The sequence below is a fragment of the Capra hircus genome, chromosome 6 (genome assembly GCF_001704415.2).
Source record: "Capra hircus breed San Clemente chromosome 6, ASM170441v1, whole genome shotgun sequence".
Taxonomy (NCBI): domain Eukaryota; kingdom Metazoa; phylum Chordata; class Mammalia; order Artiodactyla; family Bovidae; genus Capra; species Capra hircus.
The window spans coordinates 57,796,288-57,814,955 of record NC_030813.1 but is presented as its reverse complement, the minus strand read 5'-3'; the positions used below and the strand labels follow the sequence as shown (position 1 = coordinate 57,814,955).

The 18,668-nt window shown below is 42.7% G+C and overlaps 1 protein-coding gene and 1 pseudogene across 5 annotated transcripts in view; both read right to left on the bottom strand.

Moving 5' to 3' along the window:
- Positions 1-18,668, bottom strand: part of TBC1D1 (TBC1 domain family member 1) — a 226,123-nt gene that overhangs the window by 184,415 nt on the left and 23,040 nt on the right. The gene's annotated exons all lie outside the window — the stretch shown is intronic.
- LOC102189106 lies at positions 16,280-17,505 on the bottom strand (annotated as a pseudogene).

The following is an 18,668-nucleotide window of genomic DNA, read 5'->3' as shown; positions in this document are numbered from 1 at the left end:
TGCAAAGAGTCGGACATGACTGCGCACAAATACTGGCACTGCGTAGAGGCCCACTGGTAAAGAATCCACCTTGCAAAGCAGGGGACGCAGGTTTGATCCCTGGTCAGGGAACTATGACCCCACAGGCTGCAAAGTAACTAAGCCCACACACCACAACTACTGAGTCCGCAAGCCACAACTCGAGAGTCCGTGCGCCACATCGAAAAGATCCCGCGTGACAACTTATTAGATGGCAGACAATATGCCAAATATTTAAGATACCATTTATTTTGTTTCTTACAGTCGGTCTAAGAATAGTATTATTTTTTCTATTTTACAAGTGGTTAAAAGTTCACATATTTGCCTGAGAAATCACAGCGAATACCAGTAGGGTTGAAAGTTTGCCTAACTCCTGAGTCCTTGTTTTCGACTCTTCTGCTCTATGTCTCTGTGTTGAGATATATATGTATGTATGTGTGTGTGTATATACTGGTGTGTGTGTGTATGTGTATATATACGTGTGTGTGTGCGTGTATATATGTATATATACATATATGGTGGTGATGGTTTAGTCACTAAGTCGTGTCCTGCTCTACTCTTGCGACCTCATGGACTGTAGCCCACCAGGCTCCTCTGTCCCAGGGACTCCCCAGGCAAGAATACTGAAGTGGGTCACTATTTCCTTCTCCAGGGGATCTTCCCAATCCAGGGACTAAACCGAGGTCTGATGCACTGAAGACTGATTCTTTACCGACTAAGGCACCAAGGAAGCCTACATATGTATAATGTGTATGTATATGTACACATATATGCCTATGTGAGTCTACTGGCATATATGTGTATGTTTAGTATAAATGTGTAGATAAATATGTGTAAGGATGCGTATATATACACGTAGGTGTGTATATAACTATATGTGTATATATGTTTATGTGTGTTCATGAGTACATATATGTGTGTATAGATATCTATAGGTATAAAAATCTTCCAAGCTCAGGTTAGAAAGTATGGAAGGTAATATATTGTGTTTTAACCACCTGGTATAACACCCAGTACAATACAATATTTCAACAGAAGTTTTAAAACTCTTACATTTATTATGTTTTGAGTTTCTTAAATAAACTCTTTTCAAATTTTATTTTACACTAAAGTCATTTAGAAACTGCTTTGTGAGAGCAGGAAGCCAGGAGGACTGGGTTCCAGTCCTGGCTCTGCTGGTGTCTGGCAGCACATAGCTTCTCTGAGTCAAAGTTTCCTATCTGTAGACTTCCCGTCAGCCCAGTGGTTAAGACTCTGTGCTCCCAATACAGCGGGTACGGGTTCAATACCTGATCAGGGTAGTAAGATCTTACACACTGCATGGCAAAAAAAAAAAGTACTAAAGGTGCCTAAAAACAAAATCAAATGACAAAGTTCCCTATCTACAAAATGAAGGAGTTTGACTTGATGCCTTATCAGGGTTGTTCCTGCTCAGAAGACTTAAAATGTCAAATCAAATCACTTTTAAAAGAATAGCTTTATATTTAAAGTAGATTTGATGTTCTAGCACCTTTTTTCCATCCTAAAAGCCTTGTAAAATTATTTTCCCCAAGTATCAATGGGAACAATAAAAGTTGATTTCATATGACCGCCAATTTAATGAATGCACTAAAGCACTACGATTACGAAACATCACTGGTAATCCTTAGTGTCCCACCTCAATGAAAAGCTCAGAAATGGAAAAGACTGCATATTCTCTCTACGTTTAGTGGGCTAGACAATGCACTATGAAAGGAATCAGTTATAGAGACCCGAAAGAAGCTATTTCTGTAAAAGGCAAACCAAGGTCCAGTCTCGACACATCCTTCGGAAATGCCTGGGAGTTAGGTTCCAGAGACCTCACAGAAGATTTAACTGTTTATTCTGGCAAAAGCCCACAGTTGCAATCTTTAGCTGCCACTGGGGAGAAAACAATGACAGAGGAGCTGAAGACTTTCTCAGATGATTCCAAAGTTGTCAGTCAAAATCCTATCAACTGAAGTCAATGGAGAAACAAAACGAAACAGTTAGAGAACTTTTAGATCTAATTTCTTATTTCAAAATTGATTTCTCTATCCCGGTCAGTTCCTATCATCAGGGCAAAGTGAATTAGATTCAAGGCACAGGACAGAGTAACAGTATTTCACATTAAAGGGTAAGTCTCAAAAACACTGGGTGTGAATGAGTTAGAACAGAAAATAATGAGTGGAGAAGAGAAAGGTTGGGGGTACTGAGGACAACAGGACTTCATTCTCTGGAATCTGTGTGACAATTGCAAACAAAATACCTACGTACCTACAGTGGTTCACCTGGGCCTGCTCATTCGCTCAGCTGTGTCTGACTCTTTGCAACCTCATGGACTGTAGCTCACCAGAAGCCTCTGTCCATGGAATTGTCCAGGCCAGGACACTGGAGTGGGTTCTCAATTCCTTCTCCAGGGGATTTTTCTGACCCAGGAATCAAACCTGCGCCTCCTGCATCTCCTGCATTGCAGGTGGATTCTTTACCACTGAGTCACCTAGGAGGCCCTGCCTGTGGTGGAGAATGGCCTAAAGTAGGCATGGAAGAAATGGTTATGGCCATCATTATTCTTATACAGGCCCCTACCACAAAGTCTCCAAACGCATTCTTTCTCCATATGAAAGGAAGAGCACTCAGAGTATAAGTCGGTGTGATTTTCTCTCCCTTTGTTGGAGGAAGTTTTATTTTGTGAGAATGTGCCTAATTTCTTATGTTTTCATCACTTATACAGGCAAACCTCAGGGATACTGCAGATGCAATTAGATACCACCACAAAAAACAAACATCACAACAAGGCAGGTCGCACGATTTTTTTGACTTCCCAGTGCATATAAAGGCATATGGGGAAAAAAGGTATATATCATATCAATAGTATATCATAAGTATATGATATACTATTAAGTGTGCAACAGCATTATGTCTAAAATATGTATATTCCTTAATACTTCTGGTCACACCCTGCGACATATGAGATCTTAGTTCCCCAACCAGGGGCTGAAGCTGCACCCTTGGCTGGACTGCTGACCACTGGACTGCCAGGGAATTCCCTGCATTCACTTTTTTGTACATAATATCAAACTATTTTCCCAGCACCACCCCATCCAGCTTTTTTCCCTCTTCTATTCTTTTCTCTCTAAGACGCTTTGGTACACTTCCCCAGAAGGTCAGTTAATATCTCTTAATTGAATACAATAGACTCATTGACATTTCACGTTAGGGAGGATTAGAAAAGACATTTTCTTCCTGAATTCCTATGCAAGTTCAGGTCCTTCTCAGACACTAAAGGTTTTTTTTTTGTTTTGTTTTTGTTTTGCCACAGAAACACAATTTGCGGGATCCAGGGATTGAACCCCGGGGCCACGGCAGTGAAAGCAGAATCCTAACCACTGGACCGCTAAGGAATTCCCCAGGTATTAAAGTTGATCTAAGCTTAGTTACAGAGAAGGCAATGGCACCCCACTCCAGTACTCTTGCCTGGAAAATCCCATGGACGGAGAACCCTGATAGGCTACAATCCATGGGATCGCTAAGAGTTGGACACGACTAAGCGACTTCACTTTCACTTTTCACTTTCATGCACTGGAGAAGGAAATGGCAACCCACTCCAGTGTTCTTGCCTGGAGAATCCCAGGGACGGGGGAGCCTGGTGGGCTGCCGTCTATGGGGTCACACAGAGTCAGACATGACTGAAGCGACTTAGCAGCAAGCCTAGTTAAGCCTTCATTTATACCTTATGCCAATGACGATATCTTCTGCACATTATGAAAAAACAGTCTTCCCTTTTCCTGTTGACTGTCAGAAAGTCAGGAGCCAAATTTACCCATTGGCAGCACGTAAATAGTTCAGTGCTCCTTGAGTGTGTCTACACCATGCAGTAGGATTCCCTGGGGACACGTGTTAGCAACGTGGGTGTCAGAATTCTTTTGGGGAGGCCAAGGAACTGCATTTCAAACAAATATTCCCACCAAGAGACCAATGCACACTAAATCCTGAAACCTCTGGTGTAATGCTATCAATAGATGATACTGCATTTTAGCTTTCATGTCTGACTCAACACCCTTACCATTGTGTTCTTCCCCCTGATACCCATTTTTTTCCTTTTGTTTTTAAAGAATATTTATTTATTTTTCACTGTGTTGGGTGTCTGTTTCTGCATGTGAGCTTTCTCTAGTTGTGGCTAGCGGGAGCCACTCTCCAGTCACCATGTGGAGGCTTCTCACTGCGGTGGTCTTTCTTGTTGTGGAACACAGGTGCTAGAATGCATGGGCTCAGTAGTTGTGGTGCATGGGCTCAGCCACCCCACGACATGTGGGATCCTCCCAGACCAGGGGTCAAACCAGTGTCCCCTGAATTACAAGGTGGACTCTCAACCACTGGACCACCAGGGAAACCACTGTCACCCAATGTTTAATCCATGGAATATTGTTGTATTTTATGTGTACATATCAATCACCCATGATCATTTCTGGTTCAGGAGGTGGACTGGCTGATAAACTGATAAATGCTTAATTAGATATACAGAAAGATAAAGTTTCTCTGTTGTCCCGTAACTACAGATACCACTAATCACTTATGAAATGATCAAAAAGAGATTAGAAAGATACAAACTACTGGATACAGTTTTACATTTTATATTAAGCCATCTTATAGTTTCATCGTGACAAATTTAAAGGACCAATAGATGGGTTTTGACTAGCACTCCAGAAATAAATTCTTTGTTTCCTGCTTACAGTTCCCAAACCAAGCCTAAAGACTGTTCAGAAAGCTCACAGCACTTCAGGAAATCTTACCTGGGGTTTGCATGACCTCGTTACAAATAACTACTGTGGTGTAAAAGAGGAAACTAACTGGCCATCATCAACTTCTCAAAGTTATGATGATACTCTTTTCTTCAGCAGAAGGGACTGGAATAGCAGAAAATTGAATTTCTTCTATTTCAGCTCAGATTCTGGCCACCCACAGAAGAACATGCAGCATTCCTGACCAGAGCGGCCAGTTTTCAATCCTGTGCCAAAAAGAGCCTGGGAGAAAACTGGCACAGGTCGTCTGTTTATTGTGCACAGACAAGCTGCAAAAACAAGATCTAAATTTTCTGAAGTTTACCCACTGCAAGGGCTGGCTGCTTTATGCACAGAGGAAGAGAGCAGGCAGAGTCCAAACAAACTGTACAAGAAGCAAAACAGAGCAGAGAATCTTGCCACAGGGACTGAGGAAGAGTGGCAGAAACAAACTGAAATATCAGATGTAAAAGGAAGAAATATGTGGGTTCTACTATTTATTAGGGCTTCCCTGGTGCCTCAGTGGTAAAGAATCCACCTACAATGCGGGAACCAAAGGAAATGTGGGTTTGATCCCTGGGTTGTGAAGATCCCCTGGAAGAGGGCATGGCAACCCACACCAGCATTCTTGCCTGGAGAATCCTATAGACAGAGGAACCTGGGGGGCTATAGTCCTTGGGATCACAAAGAGTCGGACATGACTAAAGTGGCTTAGCATGGCACAGCACTTACTATGCTTACTTTGATTCTGACAAATACATGCCATCTAAAAAAGAAAACTCCTAGGGTAAGTCAATGATCAAAAGTGTGCAAAACAGACCACCACTCTGTTTTAAAACATTTAAACATTCAGTATTTGTCATTGTTGGATTTTATCACAATTTGCTTGGGTAAAGCATTAAAAAATTAATACTACATTATAAAAATGCCTACCTAAATTTTGTCTGGCTTCCCAAAGGTACTCATACAGTATTTTCATGTAGTAGTTAATGCTTATATGCTCGTAGCTCTTACTGTGTGTCAGGCCCTGTGCTAAGCACTTCACATATATTAACTCATTTCATCATTAGAACAATGCAGAATAGTGGTATTATTATTATTGCCATTTTATAAATGAGGAAACTGAGGCACAGTTTCTCACTATTTTTTGAGCTCTAGAATGCAGCTTTTTAATCACACTCGCCATATACACAGCAGTCATTACCATTTTGGGGGTTATAATGATCTGAATTTCATCCTAACTATATATATACTAACATATAATTAATTTTAATAATTATTATAAGTCATATATGCATATATTTGCTGCACCACATGGCTTGCAGGATCTCAGTTCCCTGATAAGGGATTGAACCAGGGCCATGGCAATAAAAGTCCAGAATCCTAGCTACTAGGCCCCAAGGGGACTCTCATCTTACCCATATTTTTGAAGGTGAGTTACCAGATAAAAATGTAATGATTTGTATGTTTATGTAAGTACTTCAGTTGACATGGGCTTCCCTGGTGGCTCAGCAGTAAAAAATCCGCCTGCAATGCAGGAGACATGAGTTCAATCCCTGGGTCAGGAAGGTCCCCTGGAGAAGGAAATGGCAACCCACTTTAGTATCTTTGCCTGGGAATCCCACGCACAGAGGAGCCTGGAGAGCTACAGTCTATGGGGTTGCAAAAGAGCTGGACACAACTTAGTGACTAAACAACAACAAGCTCAATTGATGCTGCATCCCACTTTTCCACAAAATTATACTGCATTTGCGTAACAGCACAAAGATTGTTTCTAACATGAAAAATTCATCCACCAACAATGTAACTGTTGGTTTTGCTTTTATGCAAACATCACAGTGGTAAAGCAAAAATTAGGAGTGCTTAGTATAATGAAGCCATAGGTCAGCATGCCCCAGACCAAAGAAAATATCAGTTAGACAATAGCTATAAGAGAGAGACTCTTCAGGAGTAGCTGAAGAGAAGGAAAGTCTTGAGACCAAGTCTAAGAACCAAAATCCAAAGAAGAACTAGAATTTGTTTTAGCAGATTCAAATGAAAAAAATAAAATTAGAAATGAGGGGAGTTTTAGGTGGTTTTGGAGGCTCCAGTTGATGTGTCTGCAACTACATGAGGAGTCTGTTTATTAGAATAGCTGCAAATTCAGTAATTACACGGTGATATTTCAAGCACCTGTAGACAAAACAACTTCCAATAAATACAGCTGAGACTTCTGAGAGTTCTAGTCTCTAAAAGACAGAGTTGATGGTGGCAGTGGCCAAAGAGAAGGTGAGAAGCAGGTAGCTTTCCATGGGGGCCAGGCTTGGATAGTAAGAGCTCGATAAATACGTGTCAAGTTGAGGACCACATACCCAGGGCTCACCTAGAGTGGGGGCTGCAACACCTAGATCTAGAATATCTATAGCCTTTGCATCCCTGGAGAGGGATGAGCCTCAAAAGGGCAAAACCAGGAGCACTACACAGAGCTTTGTGTGTTCACTGAACAAGGATGTTGGCCCGGAAGAAAGTGGAGTGCACTCAGTACCAGTTTCTGTCCACACGTGGAGCACAGCCACCTCCTGCCACAGGAAGGAAGGGGTGCCTTTTTCTAATTTGGACAAGGTGACATATGACTTTAGCAGCTCCGGAGAGCAGTGAAATAAGAAGGAGCCACCACAACCTGACCGACAGGTATGGGAGGCTGTGGGACGCCACGGAGGCACCAAGGGAAGGAATCTGCGTCCTGACGCTTGCTGCCAGGATCCGCCATCTTCTTGGGAGGCCTCCCTCTCTCCGTTTTCCTCACACAGAACCTTTCTTCAAAAGCGCACACATTCCTTCCACATAGTTAAAGTTCATGCTGACAGAATAGGAAGCATTTCCTTCTAATGATGATGGATAATCCAAGAGCCATTACAGGGCACCATCTGGCAAATTCTGCAGGATGAATGCCTTTCATAGGAAGACATAAATCTGCAGCCAGAGAACTGAGTAATTCAAACACAGTAGGGGTAGCTGAGGGATAGGGGCTCTTCAGGGACTGGTTTCTCCCCTTTACAGAGTAAAACAAACTACTTTGATTGGTAGTGGTCCAGCCACTAAGTCGCGTCAGGCTTGTTTTCGACCCCATGCACTACAGCCCATCAGGCACCTCTGTCCATGGGATTTCCCAGGCAAGAATACTGGAGTGGGTTGTCATTCCCTTCTCCAGGGAGATCTTCCTGACCCAGGGATTGAACCCAGGTCTCCTGCATTGCAGGTGGAGTCTTTACTGACTGAGCCAGCAAGGTAGCTCCCTGATGGAGGATAACAAAGCATTTTATTAGCTTAGGCTTTCATTAAAAAATTACCCCTGAATAGCTTGATTATAGGGTGATTTCTGTTTTCTTTGCTCTAGGTTTCCATCATTTTCCCAAGTTGTCTATAATGATTATGTGTCATTTTCATAATCAGAATATATATATATGTATATATATATATTATTTTTTTTTTCTTGTTTTTTTGTTCCCTCTACCTCCAGACAGGACTGGATTCATCCAGGAAAGCAGCTCTGAAAAAGCCTGGCAGGACTGGTCACCGTCTGGGCAAGAATAAAGTCCAGTGATATAAATGGAGAAGATAACACTCAGTGCATGAAAGACGGGCCAGGCACCTCCCAGGCCAGGCTTCATAGAACAGGGTGACTGTACCTCCTCTCAATTCACTAACAAGCACCCTAGGCGTGATGAACACACGATTACATACTCCAGCATTTGATCCAATGCCTAACACACAGTATCTGCTCTATATGTGCTTTTTGAAGAAACTGGGGATGATTTTACAGAAGCCTCAGCATTCCGACTAAGACTACAGCCTCTGGAGTCCAACAGGTATGGCTGTTTATGGAAAAGGATAAGCCCTTGGTCATGGTAAATTCTCTGAGCCTCAGTTTCCTTAACTTTAAGGTAGGAATAATAGTACTACCTCATAAAGTTGTGAATACTAAATAAAATAATGAACATAAAATACATACAGCACAGTGCCTGGCACATACAAAGTGCTGGGTCAACCCAATGCTTCTATTTCTGGGTATACACCTGAAAGAATTGGAATCAGGGCTTCATTCAAAGGGATACTTGTGTATCAATGTTCATAGCAGCATGGCTCACAATAGTCAGAAGGCAGAAATGGAAAAAGTATGTATCAATAGCACACAAAACATGCGATGTACATACAGTGGAATACTATTCAGCCTTAAAGTGAAAGTGAAGTCGCTCAGTCGTGCTGGACCCTCAGCAACCCCATGGACTGCAGCCTTCCAGCCTTAAGGAGGAACGAAATTCTGATACATGCTACAACATAGATAAACCTTGAAAATAATATGCTAAGTGAAATAAGTTAGTTATAAAAGAAAAAAATTATATGATCCCACTTATAGGAGATGCACAGACTAGGCAAATTCATGAAGAACAAGCAGAATGGAGGCTGCCAGGGGAAGGGAGAAGTTGGGAGTTATTTTTAACGGCTACAGAGTTTCTGTTTGGGATGATGAAAACATCTTGGAAATGAATAGAGGTGATAGCTGCTCAACATAGTAAATGTACTTATTGCCACTGGGTTGTGCATCTAATAATGGTTAAAATAGTGAATCTTATGTATATTTTATCACAATTTTAAAAGTGCTTGGTTAATGGCAAAAAATTTCTTCTGTCATTATTAATAATAGTAATAGTTCTTTCAAAGTGCAGGCAGCTCATAACTTATAAGTCCTGACTCCTAGGAGAGTAATGAGACTTCCCTGGTGGTCCAGCGACTGAGACTCTGGGCTTCCACTGTAAGGGGCGTGATTTTGATCCCTGGTTGAGGAACAAAGATAAGGAATACCTCGAAATGTGGCCAAAAAATAATAGAAAGAATATATTAGAAAAAGAGTGATGAGAAAATATCCCATGAGAGGGTTTGGTGAGGGACAACAGGGAAGGAAGGAACCACCAAGGTATGGCAAACTTGAAGAGGCCCAGAGTAAGACTGGTCTGAAGCAAATCCTAGAAAATTTGAGGGTCAAAGTTGGTGAGTCAGATCAAGATACAGGGGAGAAACGGAGCTGCAGAAAGGGAAATATTAAATAAGGCCCTTGCGGTTGCAACTGCCGCTCGAGAGGATTGAACGTAGCTGGGGACTTTATTGGCTTGTGCACCCCAAGTGCAGGGAGAGCTCCAGCTCCAGGCAGGCTGGATCCCATGAGCAAATGACATCATCAGGATCCAGCAATCCATCCGTCACTGGGCTGCTTCCATGCTATCTTCCTTCTCCCAGGCCCTTCCCAGGCAGCGACCACATGGTCCCTGGCAGCTGCAGCTGAGAGATTGTTTTGCCAGGATTGACTCTGGTTTTCATGACTTGCTTGGATCGCAAACCCACCCCTGAACCAACCACTGAGGCCAAGGTAAGAGAATAATCAGCCATGAGTCTCCTGAGTGCACCCTATGGAGGGGCTGCTGACAGAATAAGGAAGAAGAGATGCTGCTCTGGCCAAAAGAGTGAATGTCTACCAACAGCGGACGGGAGTGGGAACAGAGTGAGGGAGTCTTGGGCAATTATCACAGAGAAGACTGGAGGGCGCGTGGTTTAGTTTTACCGCTTACCTGCAATTAGCAGTGGATGAGTCAGGATGGTTTAAAGGTACAGGATCATACTCAGCTATGGGCCAGAGCTCCTCCTGTACTGAGTTTCAATAGGGTTGCCTGAACCTCATCAATATTCCCACTCTGCAGTTAGAGGCGTGCAGTGAAAATCAGGAGGTTGGATTCTAGTGCCGAGACACACCAAATAGCGGTGAAACTGACGTAAGACACACATCTGTCTGAGCTTCCGACGTGGTACCAGTAGTAAAGGACGCACCTGCCAGTGCAGGACACACAGGAGATGTGGGTTCCATCCCCGGGTAGGGAAGATCCTCTGGAGGAGGGCATGGCAAACCACTCTGGTATTTTTGCCTGGAGAATCCCATGGACAGAAGAGCCTGGAGGGCTACAGTCCATATGGTCGCAAAGAGTCAGACACGACTGAAGTGACTTGGCACACGTACTATTAATACTAACATACATCTCTCTGAGGCTCAGTTTCCTCGATACAGAAAGAGGTTTTGAGGACTTTGCTGGTCATTGAGTGGCTAAGACCCCCAATGCAGGGGGCCTGAGTTTGACCCCTGGTCAGGGAACTAGATCCCACATGCTGCCACTAAGACCCGATGCAGCCAAATAAATAAATACTCAATGAGAGAGAGAGGAGGAATTTCAAGGCATCTATGACCTCAAGTCTGAGCCTCAATCCTAAACAACTATAATTCAGTTAAAATGCCAACTCAAAGGGTGGGTGAGCATATTATATACGGTGATATATATGTGAAAGCATTTTGTAAATTATGAAGAGGCATATCATTTAGTTACGGTTATCATTTTTAAGGTCAAAAGATAGGTGAGGTTAAAAAAAAAAGGATGGCCTTGAATGGAGACAAGTTGGAAAAGGAAATAAAAGTAGGCCAGGCAGAATGAAAATTTCATAATTTATGTCTAGCTGTAAGGATGTGAGAGTTGGACCATAAAGAAGCACTGAAGAATCGATGCTTCCAAATTGTGGTGATAGAGAAGACTCTTGAGAGTCCCTTGGACTGCAAAGAGATCAAACCAGTCAATCCTAAAGGAAATCAACCCTGAATATTCATTGAAAGCACTGATGCTAAAACAGAAGCTCCAATACTTTGGCCACCTTATGTGAAAAGCCAACTCATTGGAAAAGACCCTGATGCTGGGAAAGATTGAGGGCAGGAGAAGAAGGGGATGACAGAGGATGAGATGTTTGGCATCATCAGTTCAATGGACATGAGTCTGAGCCAACTCCGGGAGATAGTGAAGGACACGGACGCCCGGCACGCCACAGTCCATGGGGTCGTCAAGAGTTGGATATGACTTCGTGACTAAACAACAACAATCTTTACTTCGCTACTGCTCTTGACACTGCTGTCCTTATCCTCCTTTTGAAACTTCCATGCCCTGGCTCTGCGGACACCACTACCACATGAGTCTCCTCTTCACGTTCCTTTTGGGACTCCCCTTTCCCTACCCGCCCTCTAAAACAATCACATCCGCAGGTGCTCCTTTCTCCCTGGATGCTGTCAACCACGCTCATAGTCCTGACTCCATGGCCATGCCCCAGCTACGTATCTCTAGCCCAGATCGTCCTCTGAGCTTCAGCCCACCGCACATCACTCCAGTCACTCCAATACCCCATATCCGCAAATGGAAGCTTCCTCTCCCTCAAATCTTCGCCCTAGTCACCCTTTCCCCATCTCAGGCAGTCACTAGGTGAGATGCCACCTCCCTCCTCCCTTGTCTTTTTGGCCACGCCCCCCCTCCTTGCTCTGGGCTTTGTCTCTTCACTTGATTCTCATTCCTCCTTAAAGATTCAGCTCACACGTCAGCTTCTTCAAGATGACTTTCCCAAACCCCCTGATTGAGGAGAAGAGTCCATCTAGTGCCCTGGGGATAACTGCACCTCCTGACTTTTTACCAGATAATATAGAAGCATCTTTCTGGAACTGTCCTCCAAATTCCCGTCCACCCTCACCTAAGTTCCCCCTAGGTTCTTCAAAGGCGTAGGCTGCTTCTATCTCTTATGCCTGGCACAGTGTTCAGTTCACACTGACTGAATTAAACCAATCTTTACCAATTGCACACCCCAGGTGGCGCTAGCGGTAAAGAACCTGAATGCCAATGCCGGAGACACAAGGGACTCGGGTTAGATCCCTGGGTCAGGAAGATCCCCTGGAGGAGGAAATGGCAACCCACTCCAGTATTCTTGCCTGGGAAATCCCATGGACAGAGGAGCCTGGCAAGCTACAGCCCATGGGGTCTCAAGAAGAGACGCAGCATGCATGCATCACTAGTTGTGGTGAAGCCAAATAAGAACATTCTGCTTGCAATGAGAAGAATTTGTTGGGGAATTCTGTGGTGGTCCAGTGGTTAGGACTCTGAATTTTCACTGCCGTGGCTCTGGTTCAATCCTTGGTCAAGGAACTAAGATCCTGCAAGCCATGGGGTGCAGACAAAAAACAAACAAAAAAAGAATTTGCTATTTTTTAAGAGTCAGTATAGATATTTTAATCCAAGCACTCAGCACTGATGAAGTCGAAGAAGGGGAGGCTCATACATCAAAACTATGAAAGAGAGGACACAGCAGATTCTAAATTTACACTAGGTTATTTATTTTGAGAACTACGCACATGCATTTTTTAACCAGTGATCACATTTTGAGTCTTAAATAGGAGCAGTTTTTTTTTTCTAGTAGTTAACCACATAGAAACTATCTAACAAATTAAAATCTATAATCTTAAAATTCTTTGGGTTACTGTTTCTTTTGAAACTTTGATTTCCAAGATACACATTTTCAGTCTAAAAAAAGAAAGTGAGGGTAAGACTTCATGCTTCCATGTAGGGCTCATTTTCTTTTGCATCTCTCACCCTGTTACTGACATTTGCAATAAGAAGTAAAATATCATCTAAAGCCTTTAAAGGAAAAGTTATTGAACAATTATGTTGAATTATGCTAATTAGAAGTTTGAAGTATTAAATATGTCAGAAATGTAATAAGAAATTTAAAATAGTATATGTTGTATATCTATTTTTAAAAATAGCATCATTTAAAGTTAGTTGATGGATGAAGTATTCATTGGTACATCTGGTTTTGGATACTGATCAAAGATGGTAAGGCTAGCTTTACACAGAAAATGCCAGAAATGCTCCATGATGGCATTGGTCTGTTCACTTATTTAACAGAAAAGCCAAAAAGAAAAATCTCAAATCTTATTTAGTGTAATTTTATTTTCCTCTTAAAACACAAATGCCAAATACGGTCAAAAATATAAAACAATTTTTCTTTTTCCCTTCTGCATTGTAAAAGTCACTGGTAGTCACCTCATTTATTATGAGCAGTCCTGAGAAAACCCAGAGTATAGTGTAAGTGGAAGGAGAAAGGCAAAAACAGATTTCAAAAATCCAAGTGTTATAAATGAAGCTTTGAGAATGGGAAGCACATGGCTGTGGCATTTATGCACATGCATGTGCAATTTATCTCCAGTTGTTTGTTTTTTTTTTTTAAGCTGTGAATCCCATTAAAGCATGCCATCATAATTAAAATATGATCTGGCTCCAAATTTAACATCAAGGAACTAACACAGGGCAACTACAGGCTCCAAGCCATGCCTGCTGCTATGAGGATCGTATTCTTAGTCTATTTTTTGAGGAGGCAGCATTGTTTCTATTAATCTCTATTAATTAACTATAACTGCTTAGAAGCAGACACAAAGCTATGCAAGATTTTGGTTACAGAGAAAACTATAACAAAGACAGGAAAATGAGGAAAATCTAGAAGACCATTAATAGGGGCTTGACTAAATTATGGTACATCCATATATAGGCCAGATGGCAGCAGGGGTCATTCTGCCATTTGGGAGATTTAAAAAAATCAGATCAAAATCTCTTCTCATGAGGAAAGAGAAGCCCGGCATCCACCCCAAATTCTCCAGGGGTTCCTGGGAGTCCACAGCTCCTCCTGTTCCCTCTGCCTCTGGATTCCAGCCCCCAGGGAACACCGGCTCTCTTTCCTCTCCTTTTCATCACTCATAGCTCATTCCTTCTCTGTTCACTGAACCACACAGTCCTTTTTTGTTGATGTCCACAAATAATGTTCACACCTCTTATGTGTCGTGGACTCTAATATCTGTTTGGGGATATCAGCAAGGGAAGGCCGTGGTGGGAGAAAGACAGACAGAGAAATTACTGCAACATAATCAACATAGCAACTAACTAAAACAAGGCTTCCTATCCTTAGAAGACCCTGGTCGTTCTTCCAACTTCGCCATCAAAAACAGGAATTTCATTTTGGCCTCAGCTTCCCATCCTGTTGAGGCTTAGCTTTCTCCAAAATCCTTTTTTGTTTTTATTGTTGTCATTTTTATTTGGGGGATTTTATTTTAATTTTTTGGCTGCACCTTGAAACTTGCAGGATCTTTGTTCCCTGACCAGGGGTTAAACCTGTGCCTCCTGCAGTGGAAGCATGGAGTTCTAACTGCTGGACCATGAGGAAATTCCCTATTTGAAGATTTTATCTCAGTTTTGTTTTTCTTGTATCTTTTTTTTTTTTTACAGCTTTATTGAGGTATAGTTGACATTTAACGCTGCAGAAGTTTAAGGTGTACATCCTGCTGATTTGATACACATATATTACAAAATATTACCCTATAGGTTAGTTGAAACCTCCATCTCATCATGTAATTACCATTTCTTTTTTTGTGGTGAGAACATTTAAGATCTGTTCTCTCAGTAACTTATAAGTATATAATACAGTATTAGTAACTATAATGACACGCTGTACACTAGATCCCCAGAATTTATTCATCTTTTAACTGGAAGTTTATATTCATTGATGGGCTTCCCTGGTGGGTCAGATGGTTAAGAATCTACCTGCAATGTGGGAGACCTGAGTTCGATCCCTGGGTTGGGAAGATCCCCTGGAGAAGGGAACTGGCTACCCAGTCTAGTATTCTGGCCTGAAGAATTCCATCGACTGTATAGTCCATGAGGTGGCGAAGACTCAGACACGACTGAGCGGCTTTCACTTTATACTCATTGACTGACATCTCTCCATTTCCCTCACCCTCAGCTCCTGGTAACCACCACTGCACTCTCTGTTTCGATGACTTTGGCTTTTTTAAAATCCCCTATGTCAGTGATATCACACAGTGTTTGTCTTTCTCTAACTTATTTCACTTAGCACCATGCCCTCAAGATCCATCCATGTTGTCACAAATTACAGAATTTCCTTCTTTCTCATGACCGAGTAATATTCCATTGTATCTGTGTACCTTGTGTTCTGTACCCTTTCATCTGCTAATGGACACACAGTGGTTTCCGTACCTTAGCTATTGTGAGTAACAGCTGCAATGAACATGGGAGCAGATACACTGGGATCTTGTTTTCATTTCCTTTGTATATATACCCAGATGTGGGATTGCTGGATCACACAGTAGTACTGTTTTTAATTTTCCAAGAAACCTCCATACCGTTTTCCATGTGGCTGACCCAATTTACATTCCACCAACAGAGCACAGGGTTTCCTTCTCTCCAAGCCAACACTGAGCTTTTGTCTTTTTGATGACAACCATTCTAACAGGTCTGAGATGTTATCTTATTGTGGTTTTTCTTTGCATTTCCCTGATGTTAGTGATACTGAGCACCTTTTCATGTATCTGCTGACCATCTGTATGTCTTCTTTAGAAAAATGTCTATTCAGTTCCTCTACTCTGTTTTTTTTTTAAGACCTCATTCAGCATCATGATCAGACTATTACATTTACCAATCAACAGCATGGGTGCAAAAAAAAATCTATATTAAAACTCTTTGTTGGAATGCTTTATACTTTTCAGAGAACAGAAACTAAAATAATCTGTTATACAATTAGTCACAAGTACAGTCCTAGAGTTTTTTTCCCATACCCATGAGTATTGTCTAAAACATGTCTTCTTTGTAGCACAGTCCTTGCCACCACTGTGCTTGGCTGAGTTCACAAACCTGCTATAACCTGTAGCTTCCCTGTCACTTTCTCTGGCTCTCCTCTCCTGCTAAGCTTTGTTTCCTGGCAATAATTAAAACCTTCTGCCACTGCCATAGCTACTGCTGCTGCTGGAACCACCATAGCCACCTTGGCTTCATGGTTTGGCAAAGTATTGGCCTCCACCACCGCAGGGGCCAGAACTTCTGTCTCCAAAGGTTCTTTCTTTCATGGGTCCAAAATTTCAATATTGATTGTTGTAACTGCCAAAATTATTGCAGCTTCGGCCACCTCCAAAACTGGTTTCATCATTACCAAATCCATTATAACCATCCCCACTGCCACCATAGCCGCTGCCACCACGGCTGCCACCAAAGCCACCTTGACCACTGAAGCTTCCTCCACGACCAAAGCTGTCATTCCCACCGAAACCACCTCCACGACCACCACCAAAGTTTCCAGAACCACTTTGACCTCTCTGGCTGGATGAAGCATTAGCCATCTCTTGCTTAGACAGGACTTTTCTCACGTCACAGCTGTGGCCATTCACGTTGTGGTATTTCTGAATGACAGTCTTGTCTATGGAGTCATGGCATCAGAAGCAAAGCCTCCCTTTTTGCCAGTACCTCAGTCAGCCATGACTTCAATCGCTTCAATTTTCCCATACTGTTGAAAATAATCTCCCAGGCGATGCTCTTCAGCGTCTTCTTTAATGCCACCAACAAAAATCTTTTTCACAGTGAAGTGGGCACCAGGTCTTCGCGAATCTTCTCTTGAGATGGCCCTCTTCGGTTCCACAACTCTTCTGTCCACCCCGTGTGGCCTTGCAGGCACGGCTGCATCCACCTCCTCCACCGTGGCATACGTGACAAATCCGAAGCGTCTGGAGCTCTTGGTGTTTGGATCCCTCATCACCACACAGTCTGTGAGCACTCCCCAAGGCTCAAAACGGCTCCTCAGACTCTCATCGGTTGTTTGAAAGCTCAATCCTACAATGAAGAGCTTCTGCAGCTGTTTGTGCTCTTTGGGAGACTCTGACTTAAACATGATGGCATTGGAAGCAGGGGAGACTTCAACAATGCTTTCTCAGTGGCGTCCGTGGGCAGAAAGCCTCTAGTCATTTTTTAATCAAATTTTTTTTCTATTGAGAGGTATGAGTGCTTTGTATACGTTAGATATTAGCTCATTATCAGATATATACTTTGCAAATAATTTCTCCTATTCTATAGGCCATCTTTTCATTTTATTAATTCTTTTGCTGTGCAGAAGCTTTTTAGTTTGATGTGTCCAACTTGCTTATATTCACTTTTGTTGCTCCAAATCTCGTTTCTTTCTAATGATAGACAGATCAGACATTTCTGAGTCACTTCCAGCCCATCCTGGTCATGCTCTTTTTTCATAACCAAAATGGTTCATCAAAGCTAAACAAAGCTGATGCTGTCACTTTCTACCAATCATGAAGCTAGCCTTTCCTTTCTCCCTGCTGCACGAAACTGTAGTCATGCAAAAGGACACATCTCTACCATTATCAAAAATGTCTAAAATATAACTATAGCTATAGCTAATTGTGTTTATATATATATATATATATATAGGCTTCCTGGGTAGCTAAGCTGGCAAAGAATCTGCCTGCAATGCAGGAGACCCCAGTTCGATTCCTGGGTCAGGAAGTTCCCCTGGAGAAGGGATGGGCCACCCACTCTAGTATTCTTGGGCTCCCCTGGTGGCTCAGACAGTAAACAATCCACCTGCAACACAGGAGACCTGGGTTTGATCCCTGGGTGGGGAAGATCCCCTGGAGGAGGGCATGGCAACCCACTTCAGTATTCTTGCCTGAAAAATCCCCATGGACAGAGGAGCCTGGCGGGCTACAGTCCATGGGATTGCAAAGAGTTGGACACGACTGAGTGACTAAGCACAGCACAGCATATATATATATATGTATGTATGTATGTACGTATGTATATCCTGGAGGAGGGCATGGCGACCCATTCCAGTATTCTTGCCTAGAGAATACCCATGGCAGAAGAGCCTGATGGGCTACAGTCCATGGGGTCGTGAAGAATCAGAAACGACTGAGGGACTAAGCACAGCACACACACACACACACATATACATATACATATATAGACAGGGAGATCTCAAAAGGGAGACTGAGTTTAAAAAGATATGTGGGGTCTTCCCCGGAGGCTCAGTGGTGAAGAATCCGCCTACCAAGGCAGGAGACATGGGTTCAGTCCTTGATCCGGGAAGATCCCACATGCCACGGAACAACGAAGCCCGTTAGCCACAACTACTGAGCCTGTG